Genomic DNA, 14,803 nt, shown 5'->3' on the forward strand with positions numbered 1-14,803 from the left:
ATTTATTTTAGTCATCATGGTATAAAATTCAGTCACTAATTATTAAATAAAAATTACATTAATTATTCACTCCCAACCCTAAGTAAAATCTAAAAATTTTTAAAATTCAACAATTAGTTTCTAAATATATTTTAAATAAGCCTATAATTTATAGATCTCATTTTCGGATCACCATTTATTTTAAAATAATATAAGTTTGAATTTAACTTGTGTAATATCCATTGAATGGCGATTGAGTGCTACTGTCGTTCACTAAATAGATTCGAAATCACAAAATATATATTGAATATACTTTTTATATGTTTATTTTAATAACAACTTTTATTATATCGTTTGTTATTTTACATATTTATCTTTAATATTCAAATCATATATAACCTCCAATTATATTTCAAATTAGTATATATATTTATATACTTATATATATATATATATATATATATATATATATATATATATATATATATATATATATATATATATATATATATATATTTATTTACAAATAGTGGTTCGTGAATCGTCGGTAATGGTCGAAGGGTAATTGAATAGATGAACATAGTTTCAAAATTTTCGAGACTCAACATTACATACTTTGCTTTATCGTATCGAAATCATATAAAGATTAAGTTTAAATTTAGTCGAAAATTCCCGGGTCGTCACATTTGACTATGAACAATCGAAATCTATATTGTAATTGTGATCATTATTAACGTTTACAATACTAATCGTTTAAATACATTTACTTTCAGTACAAATGTTTATCAATACTTAAGGTTTTATTCAATTATAATTGTATAATACATCTACTCAGTCTCAATACTAACGTCTTCGGAATTTATAATAATAACTCGATCGGAATTTATAACAGTTGTTAAATATTACTCCGTAATTAATTATACTATTCTTTCGTTCCTATACTCGAACTCTAGCTCCACCTCTGATGTCTGTAATTTTTTATCAATAGTTTAGGTTTATGTATTTTATTTATTTTATTTTATTTTTTTGAAAGGCATCATTAAATCACAAAACAGTGTACAATAGGGATGGCATTATATGGCCGATTAGGTCAAACTGCACCAGCAATATAGTAAAAAAACTTACACAATTGGTTGCAAAGATAGCAACCTAATACATATACATGAGAATTTTAAAACTAATTATCTAAGATACACACTAGGGTTGTTCAACCAAGTTAACCAATCGAATTTACGTCCACTCAATCTACGCGAAATTCACTCGAAATACTTGACTTGTATTTCATTAACCGCCACCGGAGTATTCCAACATTTTCCACGAAAAACCACATTATTTCAAATAGACCAAATTAAGAAAGAACACGCCCACTCGACCGCTTGCCAAACCTTTTTCCCTTGACTTTTCATTTGTGTTGGTAATATAATTGCTTGTCATTCATAATGCATTTCATACAGTATATATAGCCTAATATATGGGCCAAGCCCTACAAAGATTAATTGGGCCAATACATACATATACATGCTAACATCCCCCCGCAATTGGAGCGGGAGTAGAGCGGACGGTCAAGCTGGAATGAAATTCTTCAAAGAGAGCGGATGGTAAAGCCCTTCGTAAAAATATCCGCGTACAGATATCGAGAGGGGACATGAAGAACTCGAACATGTCCGGTGGCAACAAGATCGCGAACAAAGTGGATATCAATCTCAATGTACTTCATCCTTTGGTGTTGAACAAATTTGGACGAGAGGTAAACCGTACTGACATTATCACAGTACACCAGAGTGGCTGAAAAGAGCGGGCGATGAAGTTCCCAAAGAAGGTTGCGTAGCCAGCAAGTTTCAGCAACTTTATTTGCGAGACCAAGGTATTCCGCTTCAGCACTGGACCTAGAAGGCGTGTGTTGGCGTTTGGAGGACTATGAGAGTAAGTTGTTACCAAGAAACACACAATACCCGAATGTAGATATTCAAGTAGTGGGGCACCCAGCCCAATCAACATCAAAATACACCATAAGAGAAGTGGTCAAGGAGGCGAATAACTGAAGCCCGAGATCAAGGGTGCCTCTAATATATCGGAGAATGCGTTTGAGTTCTAAGAGATGGGGCTCACGGGGGTCATGCATAAATAGACAGACCTGCTGCACAACATAGGAAATGTCAGGACGTGTGAATGTAAGGTACTGAAGAGCTCTGGCAAGACTACGATACAAGGTTGGGTCAGATAAAGGAGGGCCATATGCCCCAAGCTTAGAATCAGCGTCGACCGCGTCCTACAAGGTTTACCACGAAGCATATCAGTAAATTCTAAAATTTCATTGGCATACTGGTTCTGTGAGAGAAACATCCCAGTGGAATTGCGAGTTACAGCGATCCCCAAAAAATAATTCAGCGTACCTAAATATGTCATAGAAGACTCTTTATGCAGAGACTGAATGGTCCGTTGAAGAAGAGCTGCATAAGAAGCGATGAGAATGATGTCATCAACATAAATCAACAAGTAAGCAATGTTGGGGCCCTAGCGATAAATGAACAATAAAGAGTCGCACCGACTGTAAATAAATCTTGTACGTGTAGCAAACTAGCAAACCTCTGGAACCAAGCTCGCGGGGCCTGTTTGAGACCATAAAGGGACTTCTACAAGAGACATACACAATCAGGATGATCCGGATCCCTAAATCCCGAAGGCTGATACCATGTTGGTATATAACTGCTTGTCATTCATAATGCTTTTCATACAGTATATATAGCATAATATATGGGCCAAGCCCTACAAAGATTAATTGGGCCAATACATACAATATACATGCTAACAATTCGACCCGGTCCATTTTCACGGAGGATTTCATTCATGCTAAGATTAGACATAGAACCAAAACCCCACCATAAGAAAACCCGATTCTAAATGTCCATAACTTGATTACAAAAAAATAGCGAGTGATCCACGGTATTAAGGTCGTCATCACACAACGGACAACGAACACTATTCAAGTCAATATCTTGTTTATCTAGCTCAATCCTAACGGGTAACCTTTTTTGAATTGCTCGCCACACAAATATTTCAACTTTTATTGATACATAATTATAACGCATGGTTTCAGGAGCAGATGTATTACCCGAATAGAATTGTTCGTCGATAATAGAGGTGAGACTTTTAACAGGAAACTTCCCGTTGTGAGTGAGTGACCAGTTCCAATAATCCCCACTGCTACAATCAAAATTATACCCTGCAATTAACCTTGATAATTCTTCAAGATCACCACCAGCCAGCAACAAGTTTTCGGCCTACTTCAGAAAATAAAACTCTATCATTAACCAAAGCACTTTGCGAACGATCAAGCATGTATAACCTTGAAAAAACATGTCGAAGCTCGCCTCTTCTAAACACACTAATTTGTCATTTTGATATAAAAAATAAACACACTAAATATTTAACAGTTCCGAATTTAATAATGAACCGTTTAATTAAGAAGTAAACAAGCGCAACATAAGTTAGTCTACTCAAGATAAGATAGCAAGATTGGAGTGAGATCAACATATTATACTAAAGCTCAGTGTACATAATCTCTCTTATACTTAAAGTAAACACACAATTGAGTGACAAATCTCATCAACTTTCAATCCTAGCCATCCAAATTGTTGATCTCCACCAATCTTAACCATACAAATAGGATAATACTCTTAATCACGTGATTAGTTATATAATTATAAAAGATGCTGACCAAACTACCCTTAATCAAAAACAATAGCACGGCGTTTTTTATTGTTTTTAGGGGTCAATAAAAAAAACCTCGCTCTCTCCTCTTCCATCGACACACGAAGAGCAAGCGCAAGTTCGGGATCCAGATTTGGGTCTACACCAAAGATGTTAAGCAACAATATTAATCGGATGTTGTTATATTTCCGGATTCCGAATCCGATGTATTATGAGATCTTACAACTGATTACAAATGAAATCAAAGAGCTAGGGTTCCTATATTCATGTTCTGTAAAATTATGACAAGTGATGGAACCAAAACATGTCGATCGATTAAAATTCGATTTCCAGGTTAAATCCAATTTTTTTTTTGTTTAAATCTTAGTTGCGTAAATCCAATCAATTGTGTTCGTTTCTAATGGTTAGGTATTTGGTAATTATGTCTCTGATTTTTGTAATAGTGAAGAAGCAACAGATGGTTTGATAATCGATTCACGAAATCAAATTCAGTCACAAATCCTCTGCTGATATAGGTTATTAATCGATTCAATCTGGTTAAATCAAAATCTAAGATCATTCGATAAATATCAGCGGCAGCGGTAGAAGATCTTGAAGACATCGGTTATGAATGGTATATAATTTTTATAAATACCTTATAATACGATTCTTAAGCAAGTTTCTTTGATTTTGTTTTATATTTTTAAACCCTTTGTAACACATGTACAATTTGTTCAATTTATTGTTTACTGAAATCAGGATTGCTTGAAAATAACAAAATGATGTGTATTGTACACCAAGTGTTTGATGAAATTGCTCAATGGGATTTGCTTGAATTTCAGAGGTCTCAGTTCTCAAAAAGTAGATCAAAAGGTTAGTGTTTCCAACATAACAGGTCACACTTTTATTCAGTTAAATTTGTTTAGGTTTTTCGCTTATTGGTTTCATTTCTTTATTATGGTATTTGATTTGTTATCAATATGGTTGTTATTCGTTGATCGATTGGTTTAAAGGATGGTCTTTATGTACATTTCTCAAATGAAGCAAGAAGCACTTGATAATGTGAGAGCAGAGTGATAATGCCGTATTTTTTATTTTATGTTTTATGGTAAGGTATTATTGTATAATAATTTATTTCTCTCTGTAAGTATTGGTTGATTTGAATGCAGGTTAAGAGGCAGGATGTTGTGTACAGGGAAAACATCAACTTTGTTTTGGAAGATGAACAGTATGTGCCTCATTTATACTATACAGTGGACAAAAATTGATAGAATAGAACATTTCATATTTTATTTATATTGAATAACCTAAAAGTTTGTGTCAAAATGTATCATATATAGTAGACAAAAGATCAGATGTTGCTCGTGGTCACATTACGCGGTTGCCATCTCTGATTATCACAGTATTCATAAAGACACTCGTGAGCCTATCAGTGTTCTAATGCATAATTGCAAAGTGAAAGATTGGGAAGGTACAATAAATCTCACAATTAAAACAAATTAACCGCATTAAGTTTGTGTAAAAAAATATATGTTCGTACTTATTATCATTAGACTTATGAATATGTGTCACTTTTTGCAAATTGTTGTATTTCTTTTGCCTTTAAATGAAAGCTAGAAGGTGATACCAAAAGAGTCAACGGCGTATGAGACCCTCAGCAAAGTAAAGGAGCAGACCAGGGAGACCGTCAAGGGTTTGGAATCTGGAGTTGGATTAAGACAAGGTTGTGTTGATGGATTTGGGCGATAATAAAATAAATATATGATTTATATTCATTTTGCGGAACTTGCTAAATCTCATTTATACTCTGTAGCTATTCTGATTATTTATTTTTATTGTTGTATTTGGTTTTGTTGAAAGCAGTTGCATTCGAAGAGGAAAATGAGAATAATGTCTAAGATCATATCGGTTTGAAGGTTCAAGGTAATACTTTCTCATTTGCAACAACTATATTGGTTTGAAGGAAAAAAATAAATGTAATAGATTTTGGCTAATATATAAAGGCATCAGAATGGAATGTGGGACCAAAAGAATGCATATTGCTTGGTTGGCGGTCAGATTTTATCGAGATGATTCAAGAATATGATGTTTACAGAGGACCTGTAAGTGTTGTTGTATATCGTGTACTTCATATTAATGTTGATGCATACCGGTTATCATTTAACAAAAATTTTAGTTAATCTATGTAGGAAATTTTGGAAGAATGTGCCAATGCGGATAGAGCAATTGCGTACAAAATGTCTACTCAACGCACGTTGAAAAACGTCCAAGTCATCCACAAGGTACAATCTTTGACTAAATCTCTTTTTAAATAATAGACGTCATAAAATGGCTGGGTTTGCTCACGGGTCAATGTGGGTGAATCTGTAGAAGGGATTTGATTGACCTGAAACGATTTTTAACTTTTTTTTTTAAATTTCCATACAGAATTGAACACACTCACGGGTCAATACAGGTAATGAATTATCATCCCCTTTTTCAGATTTAATTAAAATTGTATGGTAGACGTAGTAGTTTATTGGTATTAATGGTACATGTTTGTTTAACATTTATGTTTTAATAAGTCAATAAAGTCTGATTCGATCAATAGAGATGTGTAACTACGAGCTTTCTTCAGAGGTTGTTAGTTTTATTATAGTACTTGAACTTTGGTTCTAACGAAGATGATGGAAATAAAATAAATATATGATTTATATTCATTTGGCGGAACTTGCTAAATCTCATTTATACTCTGTAGCTATTCTGATTATTTATTTTTATTGTTATATTTGGTTTTGTTGAAAACAGTTGCATTCGAAGAGGAAAATGAGAATAATGTCTAAGATCATATTGGTTTGAAGGTTCAAGGTAATACTTTCTCATTGTCAGGTGTTACTAAACCAATTAAAAAGAATGCTTTAGAATTAAGTTGTTTATAATAACATGTATGGTAAAGGTAAATGGTAAATAGGGTTATGGATTGTGTACTTGCTATTTCATAACTTAATGTTAAACCAACATTATTTGATTTTTTAGTACTTCCTATGGATTTTATTAATGTTAATTGTAAAAAATGTGTAGAATACTTAGAAATGCACATTATTTTTTAAGATAAGATGTTAGCCTGTTTGACTTAAAAAGTCAAAATGATTATTGTTTAAGTTGGGTTTGTATATTTGTGATCGTCCAAAATATACTGTAACTGCTACTACGTTTGATTGATATTTAATTATAAAACTTTTGGTGTGTATTAGATTTGCCATATCGTGGAAATTTCTCAAGGATTTAGATGATAGTATCACCAACATTCCATCATGTTCAAAAACACTGATGATGTTTATCAACTGTATTAAATTTTATATTTTATCGTTCCAGGTTGATAGATGTTGTCAATGGAGGAAAGGTTCCGATTTTTACATTTGGTCTTGGACGAATTCAGGTCTGACTATTGTTTTGATTGCAATTTGTTTTTTAAATGTGTATAGTACTTGGAGTTTTAATGGGATTTTATTGGATTTTTATAACCTAAAGCTACAATTTGTTCAAACCCGTCATCAACTTTCGAACTGCTGCTGCTATTTGTTCATTTGGTATGAATTCAGTTTATATAAAAAAGTCAAACTTTTGCTACTGTATGAAATATGGAATTATTTAACAAAAACTGTGTTATTGTGAACATGTGTAACACCTGTGTAAAAAAGTCAAACTGTCGTTTTAGACGAAAGTCAAACATGTGTATAAAAAATCATTAAATTATAATGGGTTATAATGTGTTTTAAAAGTCACAATGTGTTATAAAAGTCATATTAAGGTTATAATAGGTTTTAAAAGTCAACATGGGTCAACATAGTTATAATCGGTTTTAAAAGTCATAATGGGTTACAAAAGTCATAGTAAGGTTATAATGGGTTATAATGTGTTTTAATAGTTATAATGGGTTTCAAAAGAGTGAAAGACATAGTAACACAGGGCTTTGGAAAAAAAAAAAAAATCATGGTAAGTTTAAATGGGTATAATGGGGTATAAAAGTCATATTAAGGTTATAAAGGGCTAAAATTTGATCTTTTACCTCAAATGGCTCACATTGGTCTAAAACTGGTGGGCTGGTGGCACTCAAATATGACCTATTTTAAAAATGTAATCTTTTGCCTTAAATTTACTTGCAATTAAACTGTGTAAAAAAAAAAGTCAAGAACTGGGCAGTTTGATATGGTCATACTGCACTCTCAAAATGAAATTGAAAACTGACATATACATAACACAATTGCAGTCACTTGCAAATACACATAACACAATCTTTAAGTTAAATTCTCAATTATTTATGTTAAATGGGTTGAAAATTGTCTTATTTGTAAAATAGATAAATGAAAGTTTCTTACTATGTAAATTAGTTGTCATAGCAAATTTAGGAGGTAAACTTTCTCTCATGATTATGTTTTATTGGACACAATGTCAGGTTTGTGTTCTTTAATGGATCCATGATCCTTTTGACCCTAAACCCAATCCCAGATAATAATTTATATTGCATTTTAGGATGAGAAAAATGCTCATATTTTTGTGTCCAATACCAAGTGTTTGCTGTGCGGGTGTTATTGGAGAGGTGATTAGTAAAGGTTTGAGTTTTGTTTGATGCTTTCGATTATGTTACTGTGGATGCCCTTATTTGGTGGTTCAGATTATTGGGTGCTTATGTTGCCATTGACATTATCATTACCAGTACCTTTGTGGTTGTCGCCAACCTTAATTTATGTTGGGGCTTCAATATGTTGGTATCTTTGATTGTTAGGTTTTTGATAACCCGTTACCGGTTGTTTCAGGCTATTATTAGCAAATTGCATTGTTACATCATGAAAGGTATATCTTTCTTTTACCTTTTCCCCATTTTTGGAATTCTTGATTATTATTTATAGCATTGAAAGTTTGATTCAGTGTGTATATTTTTTGTTCTTTTAATTTTGGATGTATGTGTTTTATGTATTTCCTTGATTGGTGTTTCACTTGGTTGTTGTTGGATCTGTTCTATATTATTAAAAATTTGACACTTAGTATAATAATTACTACACAGGTCTTGGAGATGTTGTAGCAGGATGAGGATTTCAGAATTGTTACAAGTCTTGGTTGGTATATGTGCTAAAATATGGGCACGTGTTACATTGGAATTAATGATACTCAAAATGAAGAAACTTGCTCTCAGTAAATATAGTATTCACGTGGAAAATTTTAACCATTTCCACAGCATGTTTATTAGCTTCTAACTATTCTTGATACGGTTGAGGAGCTATCACGATGGGTGCAGGCGGAGAAAGTAGAACGAATTTTTCTGGATCCAAATCTGAAACTTGATCCACATCATCAGCTGCATCACTAACTAAACGGGTCGGAGGAAGACCCAATTTGTGTAAACTGAATATGCAATCCACAGTGTTTCTCCAACCCGAACGTATATAATCAACGTACGCATTTGCTATACACAGCTATAGTTGCGTTTCTAGCTTTCGTGTCATTACCGAAAGCAAAAACGGATCATTCAACCGACTTGGGAACCAAAAGGGTGGTGAATTTAGAGCATCAACAGTGATGCCCGATAAGCGGACATTTTGTTACTAATTGCTAAACCAGAATCACAAGTAATATAAACATGCTGAAACGGGAACGTGGTATTCTCTTCTTCACCCAGATACGTCTTAATTTCTATATCATTGACCTCGCGGTAAAGCGTTACCTTCAAAATTTACATCAAGAACCCCAATGAAGGCTCTTCATTGGAAATAGTTCTCATCGACGTCAAGGTATTACTTACTCACTATTTTAACTGATGGTATTTGTTTGTTTAAACCAGCTATGAGTTTACAGTTAACTATCTCTTACAGTATACTTTATTAACTCCGTGTTCATCACTTTTTTGTTGTATTAACCAACTGCGTTGTTCCATTTATGATTTAATGGAAGGAGATATATTTGATTATTATCCAGAAAGTGTATATTAATATGGCTAGATGGTTTGTGTCGATTATATCATGTCATTTTGTTAACTGAATCTGTTATTATATGTTCAGATTGGCAGTGAACCTTGAGCAAAAAATCGAAGCTGAACACAAAGCAGTCAACTAATTGTGTCAAGTCATAAATACAGTACGGAAGATACTCCACAACACTCATTAAAATGTGAATAAGGCATCTAAAACTTCGGTGTCACCTCTAATAAAGGTTGGATAAGTTTTGACTCATATCACCCATTCCATGTTTACCCGGAAAGAAATTCACATTTGACCATTTTTTTCCATTGCTGATAGAATATAAATCATAATGACCGTTTGTAATTGAAAACGTGTCAAATTTTGCTTGAATCGAAACGATATTCGTGTGTCTTATTGTGGGTTGTAATTGAATGCATGCACCGTTGTGCATTAAGTCCTTTGACTCATCAAGGATACATGTTTAAGTATTTTATAATATATATTCAACTTTAATTTTTTTTTTAAACACAAATATGCATTATTTTGATATTGTAAGTAGATATATTGGATGCACAAAAAACTAACATGTTACAAACACTCAAAATACCCCGCGAATTCGCGGGTCCTCCACTAGTTTGATATTATTTTGAAATGTTAACTCGTTAATATTGTGGTATACAAAGTTTAACACGAACTTTTTTTTATTGGTTTTAGTTAATTAAATTTGACTCAAACAATATGAAAACATGCATGCCTATATTCTATAACATCCCCATGAGTGTATATTTGAAAAATACTCCATATTTGTTAACTAAAATCGTAAAATCTTATGGTTTTTATATATTTATGTCTCAAGTTCTTTTATAAAGGGTTCATCTACCTTTGTAGAAATTGATTGTCTGCATTCATTCTTTCAAAATTTCACATTAAATGAGATTATATATAGTCGTTGTTAATAAAATTAGAAGATTTTAAATATACATATAATCTTAAATAAATAATATAAGTTTTCATTCAACTTTTTATTTTGCAAAAGTGGGTCGCTTCTTTATCATTCCATCTTTCACACACGTATTTCCATTAATTATTAAATAGTATATTAGTTTAGGTCTATTTTGTTGTGACTAATGAAGTGGGGCCGAATTGTGGCTTTTGAATTAAGAAAATGATTAATTAAATCATATCACCAAAAGTGTTTGAAAGAATCAAAAGTAGTAAAACAACTAATGGTTGAGAAAATTACACATCTCTGATCACATGATATTTTATTCGACGGTCTATCTAAATAGTGGCAAAACCCCACACAAATAACAAAAAGAAAAACATCAACTATACATTATCGTGATATTTTATTTCATTACAATAAAAAGAACAATTTGGTAGGCAATTAATTTTCTGATTCGAATATATTTTTATGGATTTTGTGGATCAAGTATAGGAGTAATGGAAATCACAACTAAGTTAGTAAAAACGTTAGCGCAGGAGTGAATTTTTTTTTTTGTTTTTTTGTTTTTTTTTGAAAAACAAGGAAATTTTATTAATTTAAAATACCAACAACACAAGACACCCCAACAAGGGCGGGATGCCAAAACACGAATACAAAATTTGGTTGCAAAGTAAGCGGATCACAACCTATTTACAAACTATTAGACTAACTTTAAATATACACTTGGATCATTGAGCCACGATAGCCATTCGATTTTCTTCTTTTTGATGCGGTGAGAGATCCACTCATAAGACTTGATTTACACTTCATTGAAAGCCACCGAGGTATTCCAACACTTCCCAGGAAAGACTTTATTGTTTATATTCTTCCAAATCAAATATGCACAAACCCACTCAACCGCTTGTCAAATTTTTTTACCCAAGCTCGAGCTTGAAGACGCGATGTTTTCACGAAGGATCTCAGACATGCTAAGATTTGAGACATGGCCAAAACCCCACCATGAATACACACGACTCCAAAGCTCGAAGGCATGTTTGCAAAACACCAAAGTATGCTCTACGGATTTGAGACAATCATCACACAGTGGGCATCTAATACTAAGTAGATCAATGCCCCTCTTATCTAGCTAGGACAATGTAGGGAGACGCCTTTTGACTGCTCTCCAAACAAAAATCTCGATCTTTTTGGGTAACAAACTATTACACATCGTTTCAGAATAATTAACCGAACCCTCCATTACTAGATTTTCGATAATACTACATAAATCTTTTACCTTAAAAATACCATTAGCCAGCGAACACGAAACCGAAGTACCACCATCAGCCGCAAAGGGGTACGCCGACACCAGATTGCATATATTGACCAGTTCATCACCTGTTCTACCTTGAGGAGCACGCGACCAATTCCAGTTGAAAGAGACAGCATCACCGTTAACAAGCACACGATCTTTAACCTCCGCATTCTTGTTGCATTCGAGCTGAAACAGTCTAGGAAACAAACGCTTCAACTTGCTACCATTTAGCCATAAGTCGTTCCAAAATGAGACCGAAGAATCTGCACCAATCTTTTTCACAAACGAATTCACGAAACTGACGCCAAGTTCTTGAATATCATGACCTGCCAAGATAATTGAACGCCAAGTGCTTGGCTTTAAGGCACGAATTTCTTCACGCCCTTAATCCAAACCACCACACGAGCCGTAAATACATTTAATAACACTAACCCATAGGGACTCGGATTCGGAGAAAAATCTCCACCACCATTTCCCTAGCAAGGCTAGATTTTTGTGATTTAAAAAACCAATATTTAACCCCCCATGTACATACGATGTAAGCACATTTTCCCGTTTTAAGATATTAAAAAACAAATCGAAGATATAGATCTTAAAGTCCAGTTAAATATATACAATAGTGTATGGGAGTTCATCAATTCGATTTTTGGTTTTTCGATTTATTCAGTTCGATTTCTTCGCTTTAAAAATCATAACCGAAAACCAAACCGAAACTGAATTCAAATATCGAAAACGAAAACCGAATTTGGATTCGTTTCGATTTCGGTTAAAATCGAATTCCACTTTTCATACTTTTTTTTTTCACGAGATAAACAATCATTAATGTATTAACTTTGTTAAACATCATCCTAAACTAATATAGATGATTGAACATATATACAAATTTATAAAATACAATACATATTATAGAAGAAAAAATATTGTAAAGGAAGTTGTCATAAATTTTATTGATTTAGACTTGAACAGAAAAGTTGACTTGAAATGGTTAGGGTTTCAAAAGTGTGAAATGAAAGAAATTAGGATAAATTCAAAATTAAAGATACAAATAGAAATCTAAATCCGAGTAAACATAATTTTACTTGAAAAATTAAGATATCTACTGAAATCATATATCGTACATCCATCTATCTATACAATAATATTAATAATATAATATATATATTTTTAGTATTGTATAAATGGAATTCGGTTTGATATTCGGTTTTCGGTTAACCAAATTCTGAATTTTCAAAACCAAAAACCGAACCGAAAAATCAAATTCAATTTCGGTTTCGGTTTTGCTCTATCCAAAAACCATATTACAAATTCGGTTTAATTTTTTTTTTTCGATTTGGGTTTGATTTGGTATTCGGTTTAAACAGTTTCAAACCAAATATTGAACACCCCTACAATAGTGACACCCATTTTATACTTTTCAATTAATTTCAGAATCAGTAATCTTAGTGGTAGTATATTAAATATCATTGATAACTAATTTATTTTGGAGAATTCGACATTAATGGTATGAAGTAATCTTTATAAGTATATAAGTATTATGATTTGATTATGATATTAATAAGAAGATATGAATATTGTGTATGATTAAAGTTATGATTATGATGTAGTAAGTATTATGTTATAAATATAATTATGGTTATAATTATAATTATAAGTATAAATATGATTATAATATTTGTTTAAACATGATAATGAAGAATATGTAAAAAGATCTAAACTTTGATATTAAAAGATGTAATCGTTATAAAACTTCAATCATAAAAACATGTTCATTCTTGAATGTGCATGCATACAAATACATAAAGATGCAAAATTTATGGTATAACGAGAAGTATGAATATTAAAACAACTCATATACAAATATATGTATATAAAAATATAAACTTTATAAATTAATATGGTGATATACATATTACAACTATCATACGGAGTATATAAATAAGAATATTTATATACGAGATACATGTAACTTATATTACTATATAATATACATATGGTGTAAGTACTAAAAGATAATATATACGTATAAACATATTTTGTAAAGTGTACGAGAATAATATACATGAACAATTATATTATATGTTATTATATAACGTGTATATGGGGGGAAGTGGAGAAAGTAATTTTTTTTTAGATTTTGGTTTATTTTCGGAAAAAAATTTCAGACATCAAAATTAGGTAAAAATATGAACATTTAAAAAAGAAACTTTGTGACGAATATTATTATTTTGGCAGTAAAACGCTCGAAGAAAAAAATGAAAGCATTCAATGCATTGAATATTTTGATTTTGAGTTTATTTGCATCGTTTTGTTTTCATCTTGTGTGAAGTTTTTTTTTTTTTTAAAATTTAGCCCGATTTAGAGTTTAGGGTTTAGGGTTTAGTGTTTTGAGTTTAGTCCCTAAACTCAAAACCCTAAACCCAAAACTCTAAACCCAAATCTCTAAACCGTTCGTGTTAAAATATTCAATCTAAACCTTAATTTCTAAACCCTAAACCCGATCGGTTCATAAATACCGATCGTATTTGATATTAAGAGATGGATTTTACGTGTGCATTTGAAGTTTAAAAAGTTATTTTATAAGGTTTTCATAATGGGCAACAAGTCAAGACGGAAAGCGAAAACTAGGGTTAAAACGAGAAAAAGTTGCGAAAAAAAAGTGCCCAGCTACTACTAGAAAATCTGTAATTGGCTACGGATTTGCGACGGTCAAAAATTTCGTCCCTAAATACCGACGGATTTTTGACGAGTTTCCAACGAACCCACATTTGCGACGGATTAACTACGGTAACTCATCCGTCGGTAATCTGTCCCTAAATATAAGTTTTTCGACGGATTACCAATGAATTAGCTACATCTATAAATCCGTCTGTAATTCGTCCCTAAATATAATGCTTTGCGACGGATTACCAACGGATTTGCTTCGTCCATAAATTCGTCCCTAATTCGTCGGTAAAATCATAA

The sequence above is a fragment of the Rutidosis leptorrhynchoides genome, chromosome 1 (assembly GCF_046630445.1).
Source record: "Rutidosis leptorrhynchoides isolate AG116_Rl617_1_P2 chromosome 1, CSIRO_AGI_Rlap_v1, whole genome shotgun sequence".
Taxonomy (NCBI): Eukaryota; Viridiplantae; Streptophyta; class Magnoliopsida; order Asterales; family Asteraceae; genus Rutidosis; species Rutidosis leptorrhynchoides.